Raw genomic sequence first — 9355 nt, forward strand, 5'->3', positions numbered from 1 at the left:
CCAATGGTATAAAATATGAAATTATTTTCTACCGCGGGAAACTGCATGGGCCAACTTCAGAACTACCGCCAGGTTCCCATGCTACCCTGGTGGTAGGACCAATTTGGTACACAGCAGCCCTACCATACCTTTGTAAAAGGGCCCCTAAGTGTGATATTCAGCACTTAATCATCTAAGCGACACCACATAAACACAGAACTGACTTTTCTGTGGTCTGATTTAACTGTTAAACTTAGGCGGTTAAGCTCTGAATAGCAGCAGTTCCCGGTCAGTTGTGATACTCAGCGGCATTAACCAGTTAAGGACTGCTGAAGATCAGCAAAGAGCCCCAAACAAGTGATTTAACTGGCCAGGAGCCATTTCTGGCTGGTTAAATTGCTTTGAATGTCAATTATAAAATATACTAATTTATGTGCATATGTGAATAATCTAGGTGTAGACATTTATACTTGCTCAAGAGCAGATATAAAGGTCCAAGATTTCTGCCGCTTACTCTAGCATTTTATAAAGACATACAGGCACCTATGTAGACGCCTATTTGCCCTCTTATAAAATTACTCTCTACGTGGTCAGATTTGAAAACAAAGCCCCAAAAATGAAATAACTAAATCCTGGTGCCACAATTCTTATAAGGGAGAAAAGTGACAAAATTGTTTAGATATAAATGGTGCCTTTGTAAGCTGTGATATCTATCAGTGGATCAACAAATCACACTGTGATATATGAGTTTTCCAAGCCACAATGGCCTCTTCCTTCGATAAGTTCAAGAAATACAGAAGTTCTTTCACCGATTCTTTAACAGAGATGCCAAGTTTATCAATTCTAGAAGGGAGATTTTAACCTAGCTTGGATTTCTGTCAATCCTATCCTGGTACAAAAAAGATTCCAGTGGGTAGAATCAGGGACTAGAAATACCAGAATGCTTTGTGAAATAAGTTCAAAACCAGGTCCGGCTATAAAGGCTTCTTCCTGAAACTGGTAACTTGGCTGCTCTGCTTTAACAGGTATCACAAAATAGAAAAATGCATGAAAAGGTTTTTATTTTATGTCATTCTTTTATTTGGTTTACAGATTTTTGTCATTTCAATTGTTTTGTTATGAACCAAAAAAGAAATAGAAAAGCACCAAGGGCCTCCAAGAATGGTTGAATATCAGATCTTCAATAGGGGACCCAACACAGGCCGTGTTTCAGTGTAATGCCTGCATCATACTTGATACTGTTTTACTGCATTGCAAGTAAAACAGTATCAAGCACCTTAATTAAGGCAATCGCAACACAAGTAAGTAATAGCTTCTCTCGCACCACACTGTTTTTAGCAAAACGTCCAAAGTTGGACTTAGACATCATATCAAAAATGCCCCTCCACGTGAATGATAATTTAAACAATTGGTGTAATTGGACTATGTTTGTATTGCTGACACTTGTTTAATTTTATTTTTGTACACCGCTTTGAGCCTGCAAGGAATTTGGTGGTTAACAAATACCAGATTAGATTAGACTAGGTTAGATTAGGTTCCAGGTGGAGCGGTACATGGAGAATTGAAGCCTAGGCCCTAGGTGGATTTCATAGGGTCATCGCTTATCCCTCAAGATGAGTTATGGAAAGTTTAGTTTACATTTTGGGTCTGCAAGTTATTTGAGACCTGGACTGCGCACTATAAAAACAGGATTCTAGGCTTGATGGACCTTGGACTGACTCATCCTGGCTTATTTTATGTTGTAGGAGCAAGTGTGGGGCAGCCATGCTCATCAGAGTTTCAGGAGAATAGATGGATTTGATGTTCCTTTCCACAGAGGGAGTGAAAAGCTCTCTCAAGAACTGAAGGCATTCCAGGAGGGACTCAGGAGTCATTTTAGCCCAGGAAAACACTAGTCTCAAGTTCCTAGGATAAAGTAATCTTGCTGGAGGCAAAGAGTATCAACCAGTTATTTTCTAAGCATGTTCGTACGAGAAGAGAACTCAAAAGGACTTTATGGAGAAAGAAGCAAGAGAGAAGCAATGTGAAATTCCACTTTCTTTACTCAAGTGGCTTCAGACGTGATTCCATGTGGATTCTTTCCTTTAGTCCTTGAAAAGCGTACTTTTTTAGGACTTTTTTATTGCTCAATCTTTCTTTTTGTTTTCAGTAAACATTGATTTTGCTTGGAGGACTTTCTATTGAGATGCTGTGTGTGCGTTCTCCAGCCTTTGCTGTCCACAATATTACAAACATTGTGCCAAACACACAGCTAGTTTTTCCTTTATTCTGCAGCCTCTGGTGTTGCGCCCTTACCTTTTCAGATGTGCTGTATGTAAAATGGGTTACCTTTGCTCAAGCTAAAGAACGCTGTAGGGTTTGGAGGCTTGATTCACATGGGCTTTTTTTGGGTGCACCCAGCCACACTCCCTTGTCAAATTAAAAGCAAAAAAACAAAAGAATACAACATCTCAATGCAACTTAAGAGGGGCAAAGTGGCACCAACAACAGGGACCTAAAGACCACTGAGCATTCTGAGAGGAGCAAAGCAGCCAAAACTTTGCTCAATATTGGCTGCTTGAACTCTTACCAGCAAAAAAAACCCAAAGCCAGTGCTGGTATGTTTGGTAGCTCTGAAAAGGATAGTGTCTTAAAAATTGAGCTTCTATGCTTACAAGTTCATAGGATGGCAGGGAAGTGCAGGCATTCTTCAGAACAACATCTGTGGACAGTGATCTCATTCATTTGAGCAGAGCACTCCTTGAAAAACATTGTTCTAGGATTTGACATATGCATAGTTGAGTGATTTTCAAATTACAGTGCATTGCTTTCTGATTTTCTACTCTTTGGTGAGACATAATAAGAAATTAATATTCAAAAGCGAACCTTAGCAAGGGTGTTTTGGTTTGTATAACAGATTGAAATATTCTGGATTTCCCCTTTGCTTTGCTAAGGGTCAGCCCATATAATTTTGATTTCTTCCTGCTTATGTATTCCATAAGAGGAAAAGCACAAGAGCAGCTAGAAGAAAGCGGAATTAAAAAGTCTGATCATGGCGTACCAAAAGACTACTGTGCTATAGATACAACAGATGGACTGCTCATATCTATTTTTATTTTATAAGATTCTACAACTTAGGGGTTCTTTTACTAAGCTGCGTTAGGCGCTAACACACACTTAAAGCAACAAAACAATGGACTACTACGGAACACGCTAGAGTGTCATGCAACAGCTTTTGAATGTGTGCATGCCAACCATGCACTAAACAATTTTTTGCATTTTATTTTGAGGGGGCATGTCAGGGTTAAGAGTTGGCACTCCTGCACTAACCAGTTAGTGCATCTCCATTATCATGCACTAACTGGTTAGCACACAAATACTGTGTGAGCCCTTACCATTTATAAAATGAATGGTGGTTTGTGCTGATGCAGGAATTTTTAATATTAGCGCATGGGTATTAATGCAAAAAATAGGGGGAAAAGCCATTTTTACAGCTGTGGTAAAAATGGCCTTAGCACACAGGAAAAAGTCACATAAGGGCACGCTAAGATCACTCATTACCGCAGCTTAGTAAAAGGATCCCTTGATAAGCAATGAAAAGAAAACCAGTTCAAGATGACACCGTAGTGGCTGGTCATACCTGCAGTACCTCTATCCAGGGGCATAGCCAGACTTCGGCGGAGGGGAGTCCAGAGCCCTCGTGCAGCCAACCCCCCCCCCACCATTGCTGACCCTCCTGCCGCCGCCACTGCAACCTCCACCAACTTTGCCCCCCCTGCTGACGACCCTCTCGACCCCCTCCTGCCGCCAACCCTCCCCCGCTGTTGCCTACCTTTGCTGGCGCGGGACCACAACCCCTGCCAGCCGAGGTCCTCTTCTTCCTTCATTCTGTTTCTGAGTCTGACGTCCTGCACTTTGGAGAGGGCAAGAGGAGAGAGAAAGTGCGGGAGTTTCTCTTGACTCCCGTTACTGCTCCAGCACTGAAGCAAGCAATGTTGGACAGATTCAGCGTTCTAGTGGGTCTCGTGCAGACTTCTTCCCCTTCTGTTGGTGCCAGCGCATTGGCATCAGTAAGCAACAGAGATGAGGCTTCCATGAGCCCTGTCGAGCGGGCGGCTCCCCTGCAACCAGGAAGTAGTGGAGCTTTGGCTGGTCCTGTCCCCAGCATCCTTGTGGCTGAAAAACCGGGTGTACAGGGAGGGCCCTTGTCCTTAGCACCTGGAAGCTTGGACTCTGGTCAAGAGTTACTGCAATCTGCTGCTCATATTTTGCCTTTACAAACTGTAAGTAATCTCTGCCAGGTCACAAGCTTACCTACTTCTGCTATTTCATCATGGGTTTTTGTTAAACCAGACGTTGTGACATTGGAGTCACTGTGGGACCTTGCATTTGATATGCATTCCTCTTTACAAACTCTGACATTGGAAAATACTAAAGATATTAAAGTCTGAAGAAGTTCTTCTCCAGTCACAGGCTTCTGCCCAGCAATCCTCTAAGTTAGATTCTTTAGAAACTAAAATTAAGTCCTTGGAATCTTTGGGTTCAGCCTCAGCTAAAGATAAAAAAAACTTTACACATCACCAATTAATCAAATTAGGAGACATAACTTGAGACTACTCAATTTTCCCAGGTCTCCATTGATTGCTCCTGTGGATATGGTCAAGAAATATTTAACTGAGGTCTTGGGGATATCTAGTGATTCATTGCCCCCATTACTTGAGCCCAGTGTATGCTGGCCTCAGGGAGATCTACTGGTGAGGCCCTTCAGGGTCCAGAAAGGGATAGCATGAATTTTACAACCTTTTTAGAGCCCTCATTGGAAGTAATTACACAGAGATCAACTATGGTGGTATCTTTTGCCCTGAAGCTAGACCACAATGCAGTTATGAAGCTTTATTTTAAATATTTAGAGACATAGTTTTGGGTTCTAAAGTTTGAGTTTTTTTTCTGATCTTTCAAGAGAGACATAGATGAGGCGCAAAGCATTCCTGGCCTTTTGGCCTAGGATACAGCCTTTGGGTGCCAATTTTGTGCTTAAATTTCCTTGCCAAACATTTTTTGACCCCCAAGCAGCTAGAAGAAATTCTTGTAGTTAAGGAGGAAATAAATGCTGTTGTATAGTCTCATTAGCTCACTGTAGGAGCAGGTTGGGGAGGGGGCTTCATGGGTAGACAACAGCTTATGTCAATCTATTTCTTATTCCTTGAATCTTCTTTGCATTTTGTTAGTAGACGAATGTATAGTCATATTTTCTTTTCTCGTTTAACCTGATTATTTATTTCATGTTTTCTTGTTTATCTTGAATTTTTTGGGATATATTGTTGTAAAAATTGAAGTAAAAAAAAAAAAAAGAAAACTGTAAAAGTGCATTTACATTTTTGGTCCATTAAAAATCATATTGGGCTGTCTATAGCCCTGGAACATCATACAGGAAGACTTGACTGGGGTCCTGTCACTAAGTTGCAGTAAAAAGTGGCCTTAGCACGTCTTTATGCGGGTTTTCTCACGCGCTAAGGTCATTTTTACCGCAGCTATAAAAATGGCCCTTCTGTATTTTTTGTATTAATGGTCATGTGCTAATGTTTACACAAATATATATCAAGGGTTCTCCTACAGGGCCCAACTTAAAAATACTGTAAAGGAAGAAAAAGTCTCAAGAAGCTCCCGGCTACACAAAGCAACAGGAGCAGGACTGCTTCATCATTGGCCCAAAATCCTCCTTGCCTGATTCAACAGCTCCTACACATAATAGCCAAAAAATTATTTGTTATCAATAGTATTGCTATATTGCAATGTTGCAGTATTCAAAAAGTGTACTTAGCTTGTGTGGTTCTTCCTCTCCCTTCCATTCCCAAAAATCAGACCATGACCTACGGTGGCCAGCGTTTCGTTCGCCTGCTTCAGGATCTATCGGTCAAAAATCTATGTTACTGTGTGAGCATTTACCGCCACCCATTTTGTAGGCAGTAAGGGCTCACACAGTTATCATGCAATAATATAGCTGCACTGATTAGCACAGGAATGCCCACTCTCCACCCCCTGACACACCCCCTCAACAAAAATTTTTAAAATATTTTTTAGCATGCACTAATTTGGCATTTACCGTAGGACACCTGAGTGCATCCCATGTGGTATGCCATTTTAAGCTAGGTTTGGCTCAAGTTAGTGTAATGCAGCTTAGTAAAAAGGCCCCCTTAGTCTGAGATCTGGCTGCTGTTCCTTGGCCTGGCACTGAAAGAATCATAGATTGTGGTTCTCAGACAGAGGACTTCCTCTATAATGGCAGGTTTAAAAGAGAGAAAGATTAAAATGTAAGGGGAAAAGCCCAGGGCTCTCCATTTTCTTTGTCTTTGAACATAGGCCACTGGTTACTCCAGTACACTAAGGTTTAACTGAAAAACTTGTGCATTGGTGGTATTCCGAACATTTTGGGGAGCCTTCCATATAGGTCATGCAGATTAAAAGTTTGCATGCCGTTTGCATTAAGAGGTGAATTCTATATATGGTGCCCCCCAAAAAATCAGCATTGAAAAGACCGCGCTTAGCGCTTCTCTATAAACCTCGCCTAAAGTTAGGCATGGTTTATAGAATATGCATAGCATCTGATTCTGTGTCTACCATTTTGGTGTGACCATTTATGACAACTAAAACTAGGTGTAAATGCCCGTGCCAAACTTAGGCACAGATTGGGCATATTCTATAGCAATGTATGTAAATTTTAGGAACACCCATGACCTACACATGCCCCTCCCATGGCCACACCCCCTTTTGAGATCCACACATTAGAATTTACATGCACCACTTACAGAACTGGCTTAGTAACTTGCACACGTAAACTCTAATTAGTGTCACTTAGTACCGATAATTGCTTGTTGGTGGCCAATTGTCAGTGCCAATTGGCTTGTTGACTAATTAGGATGCATGCGCTATTTGGACACACTGCCAAATTTGGGCACTCAACTTTAGGTGCCATGGGCCAGATTCTATATATGGCGCTTAAAAAATCTGCACAGAAAACATTTCCACCTAAGTGTTTTCTGTAAGCAGCGCCTAGATTTAGGTGCAGTATACAGAATATGCTTAGTCAATATCCAGCAACTAAAACTATGCACATCCACTTACATCAATGAGAATGTGGTGCAAATCCCGGCACGTAGATTTAGGTGCAGAGGGCCATATTCTATAACAATGCGCATAAATTTTGGAATGCCCACAAATTGCCTGCATGCATTAAAATTTAGGCACAGTGCGTTACAGAATACATTTGTGTGCGTAAATTCTAATTATTACCAATTAGTGCTCATTATTGCTTGTTAAGGGCTGTTAATAATGCTGATTGGCTTGTTAAGCCAATTAACTTATGCACATTGTTATGGAATATGCTTGGATTTTGGTGCGGAATGCTAAGCATACTATATAGAATCCGGGGGTAACAGTGCAGCAGATACAGTGGCCTTTACTCTTCCACATGGTAACCACTGGTGCAGCAACTATAAGGTGCAGTCCCTACTCCGTTCCTTTCCCCAAAATGATGATATTAGTGCATGGTAATTCCTGCACTGAATAGGTAATGTGGTTTAGTAAATAAGGGCCATAATGTATTATGTGAAGAAGTATGTGCATTTACAAGTACTTCCTTTCTTTTCAAAAGGTATTATTCCCTGAGTCCGGTCTTCAGATGCTCGTGTTTTATAGGTTTTAGTTAGAGCAGTCCATTCATGAGTGTGCATCATGCTTGTTATGGCACCTATAAATTTAAAGTGTACCTATGGATTAGTTATAACAATTTTTATTAAAACATCTTCATTCAATACAAAATGTACAGTGAGAAATTAACTCTCTGTGATTCAACCCCATAATGGTGTCAGACCTGATGTTCTTGTACCAAGTAGAGCGCTGCCAAGCCCGGTACTCAGACCAGGTTCTGCTTGGCGGCCGGACAACCCCGGGTTTCACTTGTGCTGACTGCCGTTCCCCAGAGGTTGAGCCCCTAGGTGCGGGCAGCCTGCAGGGCTTACAAGATGGAGCAGGAAGCGGGGTGATGAACGTGATGGTCAGACAGGTAGCAGGCAAGAGAGTGATCCAGGTACAGGCAGAGTTAGTAGGCAGGCAGCATACACAAGAGTAATCCAGGTAGAGGCAGAGTCAGTAGGCAGGCAGCAGACACAAGAGTAATCCAGGTACAGGCAGAGTCAGTAGGCAGGCAGCAGACACAAGAGTAATCCAGGTACAGGCAGAGTCAGTAGGCAGGTAGCAGACACAAGAGTAATCCAGGTACAGGCTAAGTCAGCAACGAGGAACAAAGTAGAAGAGAAGCACACTACTGAGCAAGTAACACCTACCAAAGTAGAAGCTGAAGCAAGAAGTCTAGGGAGAGCTCAGCTGATAAAGTGCTGGCATCTGACATCAGCAGGGAGAAGGGGCACAGCCATAGGACAAGAGCAGGAGAAGGAGGAACCGGAAGACCAAAAGGAGAGAAGCAAGGGAAGCCAGGCAGAGGAAGAGCAGACCCAGGTGGGTGGAAGCAAAGCAATCAAGGAGGCTGGAAGCCAGGCAGAGAGAGAGCAGAGCCAGGTACATGGAAGCAAAGCAATCAAGGAGCCTGCAGCCAGAGAAGAACTACACACACATGGCTCAGGGCTGTGCCAGTCACGTGTGTGTGTCGACGGGACCCTGCGCAGCCCAAGGACGCCACTTGCATTGAGGTAGGGGACATGACAAAAGGTATTGTGGGGGAAAAGACCTCAGATGACTGTGGTATCCTTAGAATGCTATTGTAATGTATTATCACAGCATCCAATCCACAGTTCACAGGTTCTACTATCGGTCATAAAAAAAAACCATCCAGACCAATAGATAGTTGTTTATGAAAAATTAATTTAATGTTAATGCAAACAATTTCTAGCATGAGACTGGAAACTGAACTTAGCTTTTGAGGCAGTCGAACCATGAACCCAACAGGGACCTGTTTCACCATACAGCTTCCTCAGGGGATTGCATACTGCTGTGCCTTCTTTTAAATTACTGCCCATTCAACTCAGTGCTGGTGGCGATTAAGCTTTATGGTATTGAATCACAGAGAGTTCATTTCTCACTCTACATTTTGTATTGAGTTTTGACATTCATTGAGTGAGTTTCCGCTTTGTACTTTATTAAAACATCTTCAAAATATAACAAAGCATCATTTGTGATACACAGCAAAATTTCAAATTTCTAACAAACCTAAAATGAATTGTATATAAAGAAGGTCTGTGTTTTAATTAAGCTCTCCCCCAACCATTCCCCCTCTTCCCCTTCCCTCCCTCTCTAAGAGGAACTGCCACACTAACAGAATCATATCTTCAATAGGCCTAATAATCCAGAAAAAGTATATGCAATATATCAAACTATCCTCCCC

This window comes from Microcaecilia unicolor, chromosome 2 (assembly GCF_901765095.1).
Source record: "Microcaecilia unicolor chromosome 2, aMicUni1.1, whole genome shotgun sequence".
NCBI lineage: Eukaryota > Metazoa > Chordata > Amphibia > Gymnophiona > Siphonopidae > Microcaecilia > Microcaecilia unicolor.